This window comes from Monodelphis domestica, chromosome 8 (genome assembly GCF_027887165.1).
Source record: "Monodelphis domestica isolate mMonDom1 chromosome 8, mMonDom1.pri, whole genome shotgun sequence".
NCBI classification, from domain to species: Eukaryota; Metazoa; Chordata; class Mammalia; order Didelphimorphia; family Didelphidae; genus Monodelphis; species Monodelphis domestica.
Genome location: NC_077234.1, coordinates 31,245,236 through 31,264,449, shown reverse-complemented (window position 1 = coordinate 31,264,449; position 19,214 = coordinate 31,245,236). Strand labels below are relative to the sequence as shown.

Genomic DNA, 19,214 nt, shown 5'->3' with positions numbered 1-19,214 from the left:
GAGGGGAGGGAAATAATACGATTCTTATAACCAAGGAATAATGTTCTAAATTGACTAAATAAATTAATTAAAAAAATAAATGTTTATCGAATTGGATAATTCAATAATGTGGAATTTAATTGGTTGTGGGAGGACACTCTGCCATTCTCCAGATCAATTTGTCACTTAATAGACAGATTGACCAAAGTTGGCTGTGTATGGTTAAAAAATTGATTCCACTACAGTCAATCTGGTAATAAATATCTCCAGAGGTTCTTGGGTTGGTTTTCATAGTGGAGTTGGTATCAAAGTCTGCACTTGAAGATTTTCTAGCTTGATGGGTACTTAGCCGTGGAACCTACTGGTTCTTCTTCATGCCCGATGAGACTGGAGTGTGAGTCAAGAGGGAGGAACAGACATGATAGACCTGGGGCTAAGGACTGGACCCAAGCTTTCATCACTACAGGAAATGACAAAATGGTAGGTCAAAACCATTTCTGTAATTATGGTCTTATATGGTTTCCTGAAACTCTGGAGAAGTTAAGTGAATTTCCCAGGGTCACAATCAATATATGATAAAGGTGGGACTTGAATCAAATATTCTTGGCTTTGAGTCCTAAACTCTATTCATGATCCCATGATGTCTCTTGAGATATGAAGGGCTACCAGTTGGGAGGATCAATGGATAGAGTACTGGACCTAGAGTAAGGAAGACTCAAATCTGGACTCAGATATTTGCTAGGAGAGTGAACTTGGGCAAATTACTTTGCTTCTATCTGCCTCGGTTTCTTTAGGTCTAAAAGGACTGATAATACTAGCATCTGGATTGTCATGAAGAAAAAGTGAGTTAATATTTGTAAAGCACTTTTCAAACCTCTATATAACATATATGTGTGTGTGTATATATATATATATATATATATATATATTCCAGCTATCATGTGGATGGAGGAGACTTCTTTGTTGTAATGGTAGAGATAAGACTGATAAGTAATAATGGAATTAGTGGATACATGAGTAAGTTTTTTTTTAGTTCTATATATGGAAAAACATCCCAACAAAATGTTTAATGTTGGAAAGGGCTTCCTTATTGGGTTGTGAGCTCCTCATTGTTGTATTCAAACCAAGGTTTGATGACCACCATTAGGGAACATTATAGAGAAGATTCTACATGACATCTCAGGTCTTTCCTGCCTCTGATTCTATTATATACATTTGAAATTGGACATAAATGCTCATTATTTATTGGCTTTTAAGTGTGTGTGTGTGTTTTAATAATTGGATTACCTTGAAGGGCTGGATTTGCAGTCAGAAAACTTCTGTGACCTAGGGCAAATAACAGAAACGTTCCTGGCTTTTGTTTCCTGATTTGTAAAATGAGATCTCGAAAGTTTCTTTGAGACCTAAGTTGATGATTCTATAAAGCCCACTTTTCTCCCCTTCTCAAAAAGCCAACCACAGTCATCACTTCTGTTCCGCTAAGTCTTTTTGCCATTCACTACCAGTATAACCTGGGGCATGTCACTTATTCTCTGAGCTTCAGTTCCCTCATTCCAGGTAAAAAAGAGGAGGTAAGACCAACAGCTTTCTTCTAAGGTCCTTCCTAGCTCCTGCTCTCTCATTGTGGGATCCTCTCTTTGAAGGGTCCCCAGTGTTTCTTCTCATTCTACATATGGGGAGTGATCGATGGTTCCCAATCGTTCTACCTCTAATTTACACATTCATTCCAGATAGGGTAACAGTCAGGCATTCTTGCACTGAGCCTACAAACTTTTATTAAGTGCTTATAGAGTGTTAGCTAGTTAAGTTTTCATGGCGGATCATCATTGATATTTAGGTGGCCAAGAAAGAAAAAATGCAAGAAGCTTCTGTGAGAGGCCATCTGACTTTCTCGTATTTCTAAGTCAAAACAAATTAGCTTTCAAGTTCAAATCTGAGTCATCTCTTATCACCCTATCCAGGCAATGACTTTGGGGAGAAAAAAAAAACCTGAAGAAGAACATAAAGCCAGAAATCTCTTTGAAGTAGTCCCTTTGAGGACTCTAGAGAACAAATTTCCATAAGCACGGCTTGACTTTTAGAGCATCATTTGGCTAAACAAAATATATCTTATGTGGAGAATTCAGGATTTTTAGCATGGAAAGAGAATTTCCTTTACCAGCCTCGAACTGGCCACTTCCATTTTTCCACAGCAAAGGGATGCCAACTCCCTGATTTGATCTGGGAAGCAACCAGGGCTCATTTGTCTGCTCGTCAGAACCCAGACTGTCACTAGACTTTATCTTTTGCTCTATCGCATCACATCATGTTGAGCACTAAGGATTTTTAGCATGGAAAAGAGAATTAGGACAGATGGATGTAGTAGCAGTTCACACTTGGGGATGTTTTTTTCTCTCCTTTGAAGGATTAAAAGGGGTACTCTCAGGACTTCAGATGAAGGCAACAAGAAGAGACCCGCCAGGTTTTGGCATTTCCTCACAAAATAGAATATATTGGAGACACTTCTCTCCTGTGTTTCTTAGTCCATAAAGTTGTCTTCTCAACACTCCAGAGTCAGGGGACAGGGAAAGGCAGGGCTCTGATGGATGCTCTGCAAACTGAGAATTTCTGGATTTTTTTTAAAGCCAAGACTTTTGTTTCTTGAAGTAATTATACTCTGGAGAGGAAGGAAAGATGGAGACAATTAGGAGTGACCTTGCATCTCAGGGTTGTTGAGAATGATTGGACGAGTGGTTGATGGTTTCATTGCCTTGGTTGGAAGGGGAGCCATCCAGGAGAGACTCGAGACCCAGACCGCCTGGAGATAAAAGTCACTTATTTAGAAGGTTCCACTTTGTGTGCATGTCATGTAATGAACACTGTGGTACAAACATGCAAAATACAAAACAAAACAACTGATGAAAATAATGAATTTTCTTTTCTAACCTTTTTAAAACACGGCGTCCCAGGATATTTTTCTTTTCCCCTTCTGCTTTAAAGGCTGTCTTTGGAGTGCTGTCATTTGTTTAACTTGAATGCATGAAGTTGGCAGGGAATTTCTATAAAGCAAATAAAACTCTCCCCAGAGCAGCCCAAGCAGGGTAATATTGTAGATATCACTCATGCCCTCATCCCTGGGCTTCACCGCTCCCAGGATCTCTCTAGGTAAACAGTGTTGACACCATATTCCAAAATTCAATAAACCGTTTGGAAGGCCCCTGACACTTGTGGGAAAGGTAAAGCCCCTTCTGCTTTGGTCCCAGTGGCTGAATGTTGTGACTGCCAATGTCTTCAGGTTTGTGAGAAATTGTAACAGGTTCAAATGAAGTGGAATGAATTATGTCTTTGCTCCTGGAAAGGGCCCAACCGTGCTGTGCTCTAGATTTGGGAACATATTGTATAAGGACTATATTTAAGGAATTTAGGAATTAGAAATTAAAGAACAATATATAAAATGAGATATTTAACTAATAATTTAAATATATATTTAATGATGTTTATTAATGAAAATTAACTAAAATACTTATTTAATAATACATATAATAACATATTTAAGATGCTAGCTTTAGAGCTGAAAGAACTTAAAAGATCATCTGGATGAACCATTTCATTTTATAGACAAGAAAATGGAGGTCCAGCAAGGCCAAATGACTTGGCCAAGGTGACAACTAGTAATTGTTAGTTGGGTGCTCAATCCAAAAACTTGAGTAAATCTTGTGTTTCTTTCTACTCTAGCCTCTCCTTGAGTGTCTCATTGGGTACTCCTCTTTTGGAGAAGACAATCATCAAAGATAGGAATTATTATTCTTAATTCCACCTTGAAATTCTAAAGTTCTAGGAGATTTCTGCTCATGGTGGGAGGATCCTGAGACACCTTTATTCTGGGTTTTCTAGCCAATTTGTTTAAGATCCAGAGATCTTGAGCCCTCCTCCTTTGGGCCCAGCCATCTTTCTCCAGATGCCAAGGAAGAGCTGAGTTGTTCTAGGTTGTTTTTCCGACTCCGAATGTTTACTCAGCAGCTTCGTTTTCTGAGGAGTTGTTGAAAGAACAGAAGTTGGTAAACTCTGCAGCCCAGAACAGTGGAGGCTTTCTCTGTGGCTTTGAGCCCAGACACTGTCAAATCTTTTTCTTTCTTCCTTTTTTTTTTCTGCTTCCTGGCCAAGCCTAGCAATTATTGAGAATTACAGAAGTGTTAGCGTTAGGATTTTTAAACATATCAGTTCTTGAACAGTTGCTAGTGCAATCTCCTTTACTCAAGGATGGGCTGACATATTGTTGAAAATACAGGAAACATTATTCTTGCATGGAAACTGAAAATCACTGGGGTCTGACTCACTTGGGTCCAAGGTCCAGTCTATGAGTTTGATTTGCCTTTTATAGAGGTCCTTACCAATGTGACTCGCTCCCTTTTTCTTCAATGAATCTCTGGTTTCTTCAATGGGTTCATTCCCTTCAATGGTGAGGAACTGACCCAATCTGAACTCTGTGCCTCAGTTTCTTCATTTTTAAAAGGAAAATGAAATTTTTGATTTCTAAACTTCCTTCAAACTCTCACTCTCTGATTCTATGAACTTGCGTAATTCTTTGATTATTATTATTCTGAGAGAAAGAGAGAGAGAGAGAGAGTGAGAGAGAGAGAGAGAGAGAGAAGAGGAGGGAAGGAGAGAGAGAGAGGGAAAGAGAGAGAGAGACAGACAGACACATTTTAGAGTAAGGGTTCAAATCCTGATAAATGAGCTGAGTGATCCTGGGCAAATTACTTAATCTCTCATTGCTTTAGACAATTCTGGAAGAATATAAATTTCAGTCAAGGTGTCAACCAACAATGATGGAGGGAATTTACTCCGAGGGAGTTGTCTGTTCCACTAAAATCACAGACTTCTAAGGTACTCTAGGGTAATGAATTCAAGGATAAACCTCAGAAAAAAGGACTATCTTTGCCCAAGGTGTTATAAGAAGTGACAGGGGCAGAATTCCAACTCAATATGTGCATTTTATCCAGCCTTCAGAGAAGTGAGAAGGAAGAAGGACTGGAGTACTCTCTCTGTCTCACAGAATCCTCAGATTCCTTCTCAATTCAACTCAAACTCTCTATTGTCCATCCGGCCTCTCTCCTCCCTCAGATGCTATTACCTCCCACCCAGGTAGTCTCCTCCACAGAAAGTGAATGCCTCAATGGAAGACTGTTTTCTCTTTTGGTTTGTATCTTTGCACATAGTAGAATGCCTGGCACTCAGTAGGTGCCTAATAAATGCATGTTATAAGCTATAAACATTTAAAATCCCAAACCACCAGAACACATCGAACTACTCAGGGACTATAAAATCAAAAAAGGAAATAAGCTAAACCAGAGAGAAAGGCTGTGGGCAGAAGGACATGGAGGATGGGGTGGGAAGTGGGCTTGGACCATTGGTTTCTGGGTTTCAAGAAATGCTTCCAGGTGATAGAAAAATACTATGTTTGGTTTTTTTCAGTCCCTCACTCCATTGCTGCACCTTAGATGTATTAACATATTCATTTCTTCTCTGGCTCCACAAATTATCTGTATTTAAAAAAATTAAAATGAAGCATGCAGATAGAAATTTTACAAAAGTCATATTTGCCAATATTAGTCAAGTGAGATGATGAGGATGGTTAGAGGAATTCTGGGGTTTCTTCCTGTCTCATTTCTCTAACACCCAAGGGTTGTTGGTCAAGGAAGGGGGCAGAGCTGGGTCCCTTCTGCTTCCTCATTACAGCCCTGCAGGTTGGGTAACCTGGGCTGCCCATCAATCGTTGCCCAGTTCAATGAGCTCTCAGTGTTAGATGGGAGAGGGCTGGGCAAAACTAGTCCTGAGGCTGCCCCCATCCAGGGGTTTCCTGGGCTGGAGAGATGGTTGGGAAACTTTCAACCTATACAATTCAGTGAATGTTCATGAAATACCTAAACATTTTTGCCAAATTATAAGATATATTAAAGGCCATAAGACAGGAATTTAAACTTTAGAAATATAAATTTAAAATATAAATATCTAATAAAGTTTAAAGTTTATAAATATCAACAGGCAAAATGACTTTCTCTAAATAACCTGGACCTTCTCCAAGAGCTCTGAAGTTTTCCCTGGAAAACCACTCATTGATCCCAGTAGCCCCTTTCCATCACTCCCTTTGTCTTTTTTTAAAACTATGCATCCCTCAGATTCTATTTTTCATTCTTTAAAAAAAAAAACACCTCGTTATTTTCTCTCGCCATGATTCTGTGCTCTTCTATCCTCTAAAAAGCTAATTGTGAGAATTAGTATAAGATGGGGGAGGGGGAGAGAAGCAATAACAATTTAAATTATGTTAAAATGACTCTATACAGTTTAAGCCCAGGAGAGAATCACGGACTGATGCATAATTTATGTACCTATGCAAGTGATTATGTACGTCATGTTTTATTTTCTTCTAACCCAATTCTGATAATTCTGTCCCTGGGGTCATAGAAGAATGGCTGACTTGGTAGATGAAGTCCTTCTGGGTCTTCCACAGTCATGGGAGGAGTGACCTACCTCTAGAGCAAAGCTGTTCAACTCAAGTGTAAATGGAGGGATAAATCTTGCATAAGGATCCCATTGGCTACCTATTGACTCAGAAAACCACAAATTAACATTATCTAAGTTTAAGAAACTTATTTTGTTGAATATTTTCCAATTACAAAAGCAACATTCATCGATTTAGAGACCTTTCCTTACATATGTCCTTATGTACATAAATAGACATATATACACGTACCTATAAACATATACACACCTGGTACCATCCCAGCCTCTCAATGCTTTGAGGAATGGCCTCGCATTCAGGTCCTGCTTTTTCTAATCTTCATCAGTTTATCATGCCTTATAGAATTCAGGAGTATTATGGCCCATGTATCTGAGACTTCTATAGTGTCTTCCCAAGAAAGCATGGATGTTCCTTTAAAGCGAACCTAGCTTATTTTAGAGATTAGTGAATAGACCTTGGAATTCTCCATTTGTTTCCTGAAACAAAGGTTTAATTTAAATTTTTGCTTTGGATATTTCTATAAGTGAAGCATGTCTTCAATTAAGAGCTTTCCATTCGTGTTTGATTCTCTATTTCAATTTGGGGAAATAAATTTGTAATACTTCTCCCTCTCTGTCTCTCTGTCTGTCTCTCTGTCTGTCTCTCTGTCTGTCTGTCTCACTTTCTCTGTCTCTGTTCTTTCAATGTCTCTCTCTGCCTCTCTCTGTCTCTGTCTCTCTCCTCTCTCTGTCTCTCTCTGTCTGTCTCACTTTCTCTATCTCTGTCTCTCTTCTTTTAATGTCTCTCTCTGCCTCTCTCCCTCTCTCTCTCTCCAACTGTGTCTATTTATCCCTCTATCCATCTCTCTCCCCCTCCCTCCCTCTCTTCATCTCTCTGTCTCTCCCACTTTCTCTGTCTCTGTTTTACTCTATGTCTGTGTGTCTGTACCCTTACCAGCTCAGATATATGTACATATACCCTAGTCTCTCAATGCTTTGGGAGATGGCCTTGAGTTCAGGCCCTCATCATTTTTCTAGTCTTCATCAGTTCAGTATGTCTTATAGCACAATAATATTCCATTGCATTCAGGCACTGTGATTTGTTCAGTTAACAATGGACACTCACTTTATTTACAATTTTGGCAGATGTGGGACCTGACTTTTAGGCTTTGATCTCTGCCTAGGATAGATTCATTCACTGGTATATTCATTCTCTTCCCAATCCTGTTTCTGAATTTTGGAATTTCAGAATCATTCCTTGCAGCTCAATCCTTTTTTAGACCCCTTTTGTGTTGTGTTCCTCCCTTAGAATGTATACATTTCATTGGTGTTGCACTTAGCAACTGTCCCTGGTACACAGTAAATGCTTAATGAATCCCTTCCCTTCCCTTCCCTTCCCTTCCCTTCCCTTCCCTTCCCTTCCCTTCCCTTCCCTTCCCTTCCCTTCCCTTCCCTTCCCTTCCCTTCCCTTCCCTTCCCTTCCCTTCCCTTCCCTTCCCTTCCCTTCCCTTCCCTTCCCTTCCCTTCCCTTCCTCCCCTTCCCCTTCCCCTTCCCCTTCCCCTTCCCTTTCCCCTTCCCTTCCTTTCCCCCTCCCCTTCCCCTTCCCCTTCCCCTTCCCCTTCCCCTTCCCCTCCTCCTCCTCCTCCTCCTCCTCCTCCTCCTCCTCCTCCTCCTCCTCCTCCTCCTTCTCCTTCTCCTTCTCCTCCTCCTCCTTCTCCTTCTCCTCCTTCTCCTTCTCCTCCTTCTCCTTCTCCTTCTCCTTCTCCTTCTCCTTCTCCTTCTCCTTCTCCTTCTCCTTCTCCTTCTCCTTCTCCTTCTCCTTCTCCTTCTCCTTCTCCTTCTCCTTCTCCTTCTCCTTCTCCTTCTCCTTCTCCTTCTCCTTCTCCTTCTCCTTCTCCTTCCCCTTCCCCTTCCCCTTCCCCTTCCCCTTCCCCTTTCCCTTTTCCCTTCCCCTTCCCTTTCCCCTTCCCCTTCCCCTTCCCCTTCTCCTTCTCCTTCTCCTTCTCCTTCTCCTCCTTCCCCTTTCCCTTTCCCTTTCCCTTTCCCTTTCCCTTTCCCTTTCCCTTTCCCTTTCCCTTTCCCTTTCCCTTTCCCTTTCCCCTTCCCCTTCCCCTTCCCCTTCCCCTTCCCTTCCCTGATTAGGAATAATTGAGTGACTTTTCTTATTCAATTCAAAATGATTTCCCAAGAATAACTGGATCAATCCACCCCCCCCCCCAAGGTATTACTTCCATACTACAATTTTAAAACAATCCAATCAACCTACCACTTTTTCTGGGGGGGTGTGGGGGGAATGTAAGCATCAAGGTTATAATAAAAAAGATAAGAGTCTGATGGCGAAGTTTCCTGCATTCTGGAAACTGGCTCTAAAAGGAGGAGGATATTTTCCTTGTCAAGGCAAACAGGACATTGTTTTCATTGCCGTTTGACACTGACCATGAAGGAAGGAATCGCGCTAAAGCTCTCCCTCCCCCTCGTCACCGCTAGTATAAACTTTTCCAAAAGGTACTTTGCATCAATGTGGGATTCAAATTTTAAAAGTTTTAGGCTGTGAGCTTTGCTGCTTCTTTATAAATGACAACTTAAAAAAAGAAACTCCCATTAAACACTCCTAATGTTACAGGATACTTTGAACTGTCCATGGCCTTTGGATAAATTTACCAGGCTTTTCCCTCATCATATCACAAGGCAAACCTCATTAATCATTTTCCTGACAAATATTTTTCCTTTCCTGAGGCAAAGTTGGAAATCTGCTTGCATGGACTGATGTGAGTACAAGCACCATGCAGGACCCCGAGCTTGGCTGCTGGCTAAACAAACATGGATATTCCTATCTATCTCTGATGTTATGGCTCCTTTCCTATAACCACAGAGCAGAGTGGCCATTGAGAAAATCAGACAAGAAGCAGGGAAGTGATGTCTAGACAACGAGAAGGGAGCTGATGACAGAGAAGAGGCACAGATGAATTTTCAGAGATATTGTATTTGTATTTCATTATTTCTTTTATAATAAAATGAGCCTTGGACTTTTTCTTATAATTGATGGATTGGTTAAAAAATATTTGCCAAATTCTTGTAAGTATAAGAATAATGGGAGATTAAAAATGTAGAAGATGGGGTTCTAGATCCCAAGATGGGGAATAATATGTGAGAAACAGAAAACCAACCAGAAAGGGCTGGAGGGGGAGCAGGGAAGAATGTTTAAAGCCTATAAGGAAAGGAAATAATATCACCTTTTTCTCCAAGAAAAAGATAATAGTGATTTCTTTAAAATATTGCAAAGGGGACAGCTGGGTAGCTTAGTGGATTGAGAGCCAGGCCTAGAGATGGAAGGTCCTGGGTTCAAATCTGGCTTCAGACACTTCCCAGCTGTGTGACCCTGGACAAGTCATTTGACCCCCATTGCCTAGCCCTTACCACTCTTCTGCCTTGGAACCAATATACAATATTGTTTTCAAGACGGAAGGTAAGAGTTTTATAAAAAATAAAATAAAACAAAATAAAGTATTGGAAGAAATCATTAAATTGGACCCAATGCCTAGACATGAGTGTTTATGAAACAAAAACTCATCTCTTTAAGATCAATCTTTCTGGTGATGACCTATGGGGATGAGTCATGGAATATCATCGTCTCTGAAGACTTTAAGCTCGGTGCAGCAAAAGGGCAATGGGAGGTAGATGGTGGGCATGAGTCACTATAATGAATCACAAATGAAGAATTGGCTTGGAGAAGGATATTATCAGAGAGATGCATGATCAAGAAAGGAAGTGGGCTGTTCTTTTAAGGGGTCATGAATGGAATGTCCAGGTTGGCATCCATATCATGTCAAGAGATCTAGAGGAAGATCCCCAATATTCAGTAGAGCAGGATGGACAGACCTGAACCATTCACAACTCCCATTGGTGGAAGGATGACCCATATTGCTTAAGTCACAGAAAAATCAATCATTCAATTAAAGTATTTATTAAGTACAAATTATGTGTCAGTCCCTTTGCTCGATCTAATGAATTATCAAAGTACACACTAGTTTTTAAAGAGGAGTTTCTCATGTCTCATTTAGGGAATCAGTCACTGGTGTCTTAGTGCCCTTGCAGAGTTCATGCAATTTCTCAGTGCCAAAGATTGGATTTTGAGGAGTGGCTTATAGTCTTGGTGGATCAATAATCAAGATGTATACAAGTCTTGCCAATGAAGTGAATGCACCTTTAGACTTGCACAGATTTGAGGGCATCTCGGGGAATGGAATTTGTGACTCCATATGGCAAGCCAACTTGATTCAGTGCTTGGGAGTGGTGCTGTGGTATCACAGGAAGAGGTCTGAAGATGGTGCTCAAATCTGGTTCTGCTAGCCATTGATGACTTGGTCTCTGACTGCTCCATTTACTTCTCTGAATCCACCCTTCTCTTCTATAGAATGGCAGGGAAAATCGTTTTACAACCTCCCTCAAAAAAGTTGTTCTGAGGATTAAAAAAAACTTCAAAATAATTTTTATGTAGCCCCTATTGCTTGGGAGGCAGGTTGTGAAATGCTTTACAAATATTATCTCATTTAATCCTCACAACATTGCCAGGGAGGTACTATATTATCCCAATTTAACAGATGATGAAACTGAGGCAGGCAGAGGTGAAGTGACTTGTCCAGGGTTCTGATCCAGCTAGGAAGTCATCTAAGACTTGATTTGAACTCAGGTCTTCCTGATTTCAGGTCGAGTACTTGATCTTCTAAATTACCTTGTTGCTTTGATTAAATAGTGAGTACATATGAAAAATCAAGACGACACTATTATCAACAGATGCTCATTTGAACAAATAATGATGCCTTATTAAGTCTTCTAGCTAATGTAAGATAGGGGAAAGGTTCCAGGCTTTGATCAGTTCCCTTATCTTGAAGGGAAGAGAACTTTCCTGTGACCTTCACATAACTTTCTGCTTATTTTCTTTTCTTTAGATCTTAATCCTCCAAGATTCTCGTGGTCAGGGTCAGTGTTTGATTTGCTTTAGCCTACAGGATTTCCTAGGATCATAGGGTTGTAGACAGAGTTCTCAGAGACCTCAGAGCCTAAACTCATTTTACAGAGAAAGAGGGAGAATCCCTGAAGGGTTATGACTTGCCCACAGTCATGCTGCCAGTAGGAAAAAGAGCTGGGACTTGAATCCTGGTCTCTGAACCCTTTACACCAGTCCTAGCTGCCTTGTAGATTTAGGCAGCCATGGGGATGAAGTGGATGGAGTCATGGACTCGGAGTGAAGGAAACCTGAATTCAAATCCTGCCTCTGACAAGTTTTTTTTTTTTTTTGTTCACTGGCTATGTGACCTTGAACAAAAACTCTTAATTATCTCTTAACCTTGGCTTTTCTCATTTGCAATGTGGGGGTTGTTGTGAGGATAAAGGAGATAATTTCTCTAAAATAGCAATTCTTACTTTTATGATCTAGGCATATATATATGGATATCATTTACTTATAGGTGATTAATACATTATATAAATATAGTTATTACATTAAATAATTATTACTCTAATAGGATTACTATATTAATAGATGATTGTAGACTCTAGATTTAGAATCATTGTTGTATAACCATAAGTACCTCAATTCTCTTCATCCAAACATTCATATATTCAACCACCACCTATTTAAGAATCGACTATATCTGGGACCTTGAAGTCCTCTAATGAGATGGAAGCTGAGCTGTCTGATGTACTTTGGGATAGGTCTGATGGTAGAACAAATCTATTTCCCTACATCTTCCGTTGGTGGCCTCTTTGTCTATCCTTTGGGACCAAGTCACCTCAATGCAATCCCTCTGAGACATTATATATTTGGAGGTGCCATCGCCATTGTATTTCAGATGAGCTTTTTCCTAGGCCAACTTATTTTTATTTTTGGATAGGACTTGTGATTTTATCACCACAGAAAACTCTTAGTGTGGAGGCTCCACCAATGAATATAGCTCAAGAATTCATTTGTGACTAATATTTTAGAGCATTTCCCTGGGGGCATAAAGAGGTTAAATGACTTTCCTATGGGCATACATTTTGGTGGATAATATTGGAGATTATCAGAGTCAAAAGGAAAATGAAAATCTGTTTTCACATTAATCTCTACCTATTAGAGGAAAAATTAGAAGGCAGAATAAATATGTCAACAAAGAATAATGAGGATGACAAAATAATAACTATACTGGTTTGCTTGGCTGCTAATGTTATTTCCTAACTATTTTGAAGTTATTTATTCTAATAAAATTCATTGTGATTGTCTTACTTTAAATGATTGGACAGAAGACGACATTAAATTAAAAAAAATCTTTCCAATACAATTCCTTTTGTCTTCATACTCAAAATCGTCTCCTCTGTGTAAAACAAGATTGGCTTAGAGGCTCATCATTAGACTTTTCCGGTATATTTCTGTGTCAAATTCCTTTTATTTGAAGGAATTTAAGACTAATTTAAGACCAATTCTCAGATGTTTGAGGAGTCCGTTTTCAGGGAAATTCCTTTTGTAACAGGCATTATGATCATCAGCAAAAAAATATTATTCTTGGCCACCGTCCTGATTAACCCAGACGTTGTAATGTGGGCGAGGGTTGGGCACATGATGGATCGTCACCTGGACCCCTCTGATCAACCCCACATTGGCCACTCACATTGAACCTTTGGAGCTGGATGTCATAATTTCCCATCTTTTGCTTGATTAATGCTTCCTTTGGAGATTCAAAGGGGAAATGTCTGGAAGTTTCCTTCTCCGGATGGCTCCCTATTCAGGATGAGCTGGAGGCTCTTTCTTTTCTATGGAGAGATATTCACAAAGTAAATCATAACAAGCTCATTTAGCGTGAAGTTCTGGCTCCTCCCTGGAATAAAAGGAAAGAAGAGACAAACATTAGACTTAACTAGGAAAATGCTTTATTGACCCTAATGACTTTATTTGGACAGAATAATCACCGAGCATAATCTAGGACAGAAGACCAAAGTACCTAGTTAGGGGGAATTAAATTATTCTACATAGGGTTATCCATAAGAGCAGCTGCATGCATTGACAGTTTGGGAAGGCAGCTGTGTATCATGGCTGGAGAACATGGAGGTCTTCCTCGCTAGCCCTCTCTTTTGAAGGAAAGTCTCCATGTTTACTTTTGTGCATGACTGTATCTAGGTACAATGATGACATTCCACATTTATTCCATTTGTCGTCTTCCCCATTCACTCTTCATTGATTAGCCTATTTGCTATTTGCTGAACTCGGTGATCTATCTCCCAACTCCAAACCTCTGTAGCCACCATTCCCTGGGCTGAGAATGTTATTTCTCTTTACCTCTGCCTCATAAAATCTCTGGCTTCCTTCAGGGTCTCAGCACACACGTCATCTCCTTATCCTCCCAAGTGAGTACTGTCTCCCTTCTCAAAGTAACATTATCATGGGAAATGAAGAGGTGAAGGAAGGGAGGGAGGGAGAGAGAGAGAAAAGCAGAAGAGGAGAGAGGAGGAGAGGAAGGGAAGGAGAGAAGAAGAGAGGAGAGGAAAGAGAGAATTAGGATGTGCTTCTTGCAGGAGGTGGCTCTGTTTTGAAGGAAGCTCAGGAATGTCCAACGTGGAAGCTGACAAAGTGTCATAGGAGTCTCCAGTCATAGGAGACAACCTGAGGATGGGAAATGAGAAGGGGAACAACTCATTGGCCAGTTTGACTAGAGTAGGTTAGTAAGGGAACACAGCAACGTAAAATAAAACCAGAAGGGTAGGTGCGAGTTATTGAGGGGGGCTTCGAATGATAAAGGCAGGATTTTGTATAATGTTTCTGAGAGTCCACCAGGAGTCACTGGGGACTTTTAAATGGGAACATTACAGAGTCAGATCTGTTTTTAGGGAATATCATTTCAGCAGCTGTTTGGCCAGTGGTTTAGAAAGGGGAGACTCTGGAAGCAGAGAGACCAAAATAGGAAGCTATTGCCATAGTCCCAGCCTAGAGGGGCTGCTTGGGAGATCTCCCCAGACTAAGGGGCAGAATATGAAAAATCAACGTGATGTTATTAAATGATACTAACATATCAACCCCTGTTAAAGGAACAGGGGAGAGGGGGAAGAAATGTGCTCTATTTTATGAAAGTTATTTACCAAAGGAAAATCTTGGACGAACATAAGATCCATTATGTGAAATGAAATTAGATTTCTTCTCGTTCATTTTTCTTAATGCCTGTGAGTGGCTCTGTGGCTCCAGAGATGCACGGACTAGTCATGGTTGTCATAGAGTTAAAAGTCTGAGCTAACATGTTAAGTCATTGCCGAGACCTTTCATGCAACTTAGTTAAAACAAGAACAAAGAGTCCATGGAAAGCACCAGGTGTGACATGGAAGAGATAAGGAACAAACTCTTCTGTGTACATATCACTCGGAGATTAGGGAGTGACTGGAAAGATGACCTCTACCAAAAGGTGGGGCACCAAAGTGAGCAGGAAACCCAATACTCATCCTGGGTTTCAGTAACTTTGATTTCCAGAGGGCTGGTTTTCAGGGCCAAGAGTCAACCATTCCACTGTAAGTCGGGTTTAGTCTTTTCATAAGTTTATCATTATTCTGAGAGTTTTGGCGGAGAGACTAAGGAGCTGTCTGATGGCCCGAATCTGTTTGGATTCCTTTTCTTCTCCTCTCTGAAACACTTAGACATCTGTTTCAAGTCATTTGAAGTGTTATCGGTTTTTTTTCTCAAAATGGGACTTACTGCCCCCCCCCCATTCCAGCCCCTTTAGTCCCCCCCCCCCCCCCATTATCTTGGTACAGTGATGACTGCAGGACTGGAAATGAGAATCCTTAGAATCGAGTCCACTCTTTTCCCTCTTAACAAGTTCAAATGACCTTGAACAAGTGACTTAATCTGTGTGGGTCTCAATTTCCCAATCGGTGAAGTGATAGCTCTGTGCTGAATGGTCTTTAAGGGCAGTCACTAGCTCTGACATTCTCCAAGTCTGTGAATTAGACAATCATTTATTGGTCCTAACCTTGTCATTAATATATAGGTTAAAATTCCCATTGGCTTTTTTGATGAGTTGTTGTTCCCACCCTTTCTACCTCCCTAAATCATGAAATTGAAGCATTGAATAATCTCAAGTAATGTAATAAAATCTGTAATTAATTAACTGCACCAGAGATTATCATATTATGAATTAAGTGCCTCCTCCTTACTCATGGTGCTGGAGTGGCTGCGATAAATAAACGGATAAAAATGCATTTTCATGGAGGCTAATTTTCAAAAGAGCCTTCGGTCATTAGATTAATATTTATTGAGTCCTATCAGTACCTGCTGAGCCTAGCGCCATTCATTCTGATTAGAAATTTCTTTCATTCCAAAGTAATGTACAATTACCAGGGACAGAACCGGGAAAGCTTTAAATAAGCTACTTCAACTATTGGCTCAGACCTAGGAAAGGGTGTTTATGGAACTCTGTACTTCAGCAATGGTTTAGCTGGCCCCCAGATCAGAAGTTTTTTGTCAGAATTTTTATTTTGTATCCATCAGCATGGGAGGGAGGGAGGTGGTGCAAGAGATAAATCGCTGGCCCTGGAGGTAGGAAGACCCAAACTCAAATTGTAGCTCAGATACTATCTCTTTACTCTCAGTTTCCTCATCTGTAAAATGAACTGGAGAAGGAAATGGAAATTACTCCAATATCTTTACTGTGTGATCCTGGGCAAGTCACTTAACCTTGTTTGTCTCAGTTTCCTCATCTGTAAAATGAACTGGAGAAGGAAATGGCAAACTACTCTAGTATATGCCAAGAAACCCCAAATGGGGCCACAAAGAGTGAGACAGGAATGAAAATGGCTGATCAACAAGAGGTGATAGGCAGTTGTTGTAATTTATTGAGCTGTTGAGTGACATAGATATATTCCTTAGGTAGAAACCTTTGGTAGCTTTGTGGAAGTATGGATTAGAGGTGGAGAAGAGACTTGATGGAGGGAGAAAAAATAAGAAGGCTATTGGAAAGGTCATTGAGGGATGATGAGGGCCTGAGGTGGAGGGTAGCATGACTAGAAAGAAGGAGATGGATGGAGAGATGTTGAGGAGGCAGAAGATGACAAGATTTGGGAAGAGTAATAATACCTAACTTGTGAAATTGGTTGACTGGGAAAATGAGGAAACACATTAAAAAACTATAGGAATGCTCAGAAAAAGGTTGGAATTGGTGAGTGTAAGATAACTTGTTCTGTTGTGACTATAATGAGTCTTGGATGGCTATAGGAACTCTAGATCAAAATGTCTAATAGACATCCCTGGATCTCAGAAGATAGAACCCAAGTATAGTCTGGGAGTCATCTGCAGAGAGACAATAATTACATTTATGGGATTAAAATAGGTCATCAAGTCAAATGAGACAGAGAGAGGAGAGAAGGGAGACCATGACAGAACCTCTGGATAAGCAAACAAGAGGCATGATATTTATGATGGTCCAGCAAAAGATACTCAGAAGGGGCAGTCACACAGATAGAAGGACAACCAAGCCAAAGAAGTGGTTCAAATGGTTAAAAAATCCAGAGAGAAGTGACTATCCAGGAAGAGAGGGCACTCAACAGTGACAAATGGTGCAGGGAAATGGAGGAGGATAAAGATAGAGAAGACGCCATCAGATTGAGCAATTACACCATCACCGGTGCCTTTGAAGAACCTATTTTCAGTTGAGAGAAGTCAGAAGAGAGCGAGACTATAAACGGCTGAAAAGTGAGTAAGAAGGGAGGAAGTGGAAGCAAAGGGTGTAGACAACTTTTTCTAAAAAATTGTCTGAGAACAAAAGGAGAGATAGAAGACTCAGAGCTAGAGGGACCATCACGAACATCATTTCAGTCGAATAACTTCATAGGAGAATTGGTTTCACCCCTCCCCACTTGGATTGACCCAACCCTCCTCACTGTTAACAGGTGCATGTGGCTCAGATGAGACCATAAAGTGGACGAATTGGTGCCACTGATCACACTTGATAGTCACAGCTCATAGATGGTTAATCTTTACCCATAACTCATCAAGTCCTTTCCTGGAGAAAACACCTGCTCTCCTTCCTGCCTCTCTTAGAGAAATCCCTCTTCTGGGACAGCTAGTCATATTTGACTTCTGGGTCTCTGGAAGGTTGCTCTTATTTTTTTCCTTTTCTTTCTGTGAAGGGACTAATTATTCCTCAGTCAGGAAAATACTGTCAGTTATTGATTAAACCAAAAAGCAACTGGAAGAAAACTCAGAGCAAGATAATTTCTGGATTGGAACAGAAAAGATATCCTCCCCTCCCTCGAGGCAGGGCAGTGTTGAGGAAATGATGATGGCAGACTTATGTTTCTATAGGCTTTGAGGTTTAACAAACCACTTTCTCACCACAGCAACCTGTGAAGCAAATCATTAAAGGAGTATTATCCCCATTTTATAGACGTGGAGACTGAGGATCAAAGCGATAAACGTCTCTGGTTTTGGAACCAGAATTTGAATCTAGTTGACTGACTCCAAATCCAGGAAAATTTCTGCCATACCTTGCTGTTCCTTGGTAGATGAAGAATGGATGCCTACTAGGTCTGGTTTTGCCACTAGCTCTCTGTGTGAACTCGATCCAAGTCATTTAACTTCTGTGGCCCCAGGCTTCTCTTTTATAAAGAGAAGGCATGGGACCAGGTGATGTCTAAGAGTCTTTCCAGGCATAACATTCTATTATTGCTACAGGAACCACAGGAAAAGGACCCTTTTGTTCTCTCTCCAGAAAAGGATCTAAAGTTCTTATTTCACCAAATTTAATTCAACAAGTATTCCATCTCCCATTCTTGCTAGAAAAGACTGAGGTTCACTAGAACTGTAATAGCAGGTTGCATTTGCATCAATTAATTGGACATTTATTATGTATATACTATGTGTTAGGAGCTGTGCTAAATGCTGAGGATCAAATAAAAAAGCAAAACCCAATCCTTGCCCCCAAGGAGCTTACATTCTAATAAGAGAATTGTATATAGTGCCTTTTAGTTTGCAAAGTATTTTCTTCCCAATAGATCTGGGAGGAAGGTAGGACAGGTATTCATTAAAAAAATACTTGCTATTAAGGTTATGTTGGGTAGAGTTGGGGTCCAAAGTCTGATCCTCTAGTCCCATCCAATCTTGAAATTTTAATTATACATATATAATTCAAGTGTGAGTTAGGCATTGTGTTAGGTGATGAGGATACAAAGATAATGAAAAATAACACCTGCCCTCAAGGAGTTAATATTCCAGTGGTACAGGGTAAAGAGGACCAGGTTTGGGGTTCAAATCTTACCTGTCATGACTTGTGTGAGTTGGGCAAGCTACTTAAACCCATGAGGTCTCAATTTTCTCAACTGTAAAAGTAGGAGGTTGAACTAGATGACCTTGAAAGTTTTCCTTAGAGAAATCTCTGAATTCACTACTTCTTAAGGCAGTGCTGTCAAACTCCAATAGAAAGGGACTGTCAAACAGACTATAGCCTGCATATTGACTTCAAAACCACAAATTAACCTGATCTCTGCTCTATCATATTTTTATTTTTATTTTGCTTAAATTTCCTGATTACATTTCATTTTGATTTAGTCAGCAGTGGGGTGTTGGGGGCCACAGTTGGACACCTCTGTCCTAAGGTATTCTCTTTCACCTTGGAATAAACTCTAATTGTTTGGAAGTTTTTCCTTGTCTTACATTTTGTTTTTGTTTTTTTTTTTCTCATCAGTTTAAAATGATGCTCCTAATTCTGCCTTCTGGAGCCAAGCAAAACAAATCCCCAAA

At 40.3% G+C, this 19,214-nt stretch overlaps 1 protein-coding gene and 1 long non-coding RNA gene across 12 annotated transcripts in view; one reads left to right on the top strand and one right to left on the bottom strand.

The window, feature by feature from the left end:
• Positions 1-19,214, top strand: part of MECOM (MDS1 and EVI1 complex locus) — a 711,707-nt gene that overhangs the window by 421,663 nt on the left and 270,830 nt on the right. The gene's annotated exons all lie outside the window — the stretch shown is intronic.
• On the bottom strand, positions 10,398-18,126 carry LOC103104210 (uncharacterized). 2 transcript variants are annotated; one of them, XR_472036.2, is made up of 3 exons: positions 17,963-18,126; positions 12,726-13,314; positions 10,398-10,868 (listed from the first exon to the last, which is right to left on the bottom strand). It is a non-coding gene; the product is annotated as an uncharacterized LOC103104210 (long non-coding RNA). The 2 variants fall into 2 exon arrangements; XR_472035.2 differs by having other exon boundaries at positions 13,108-13,314.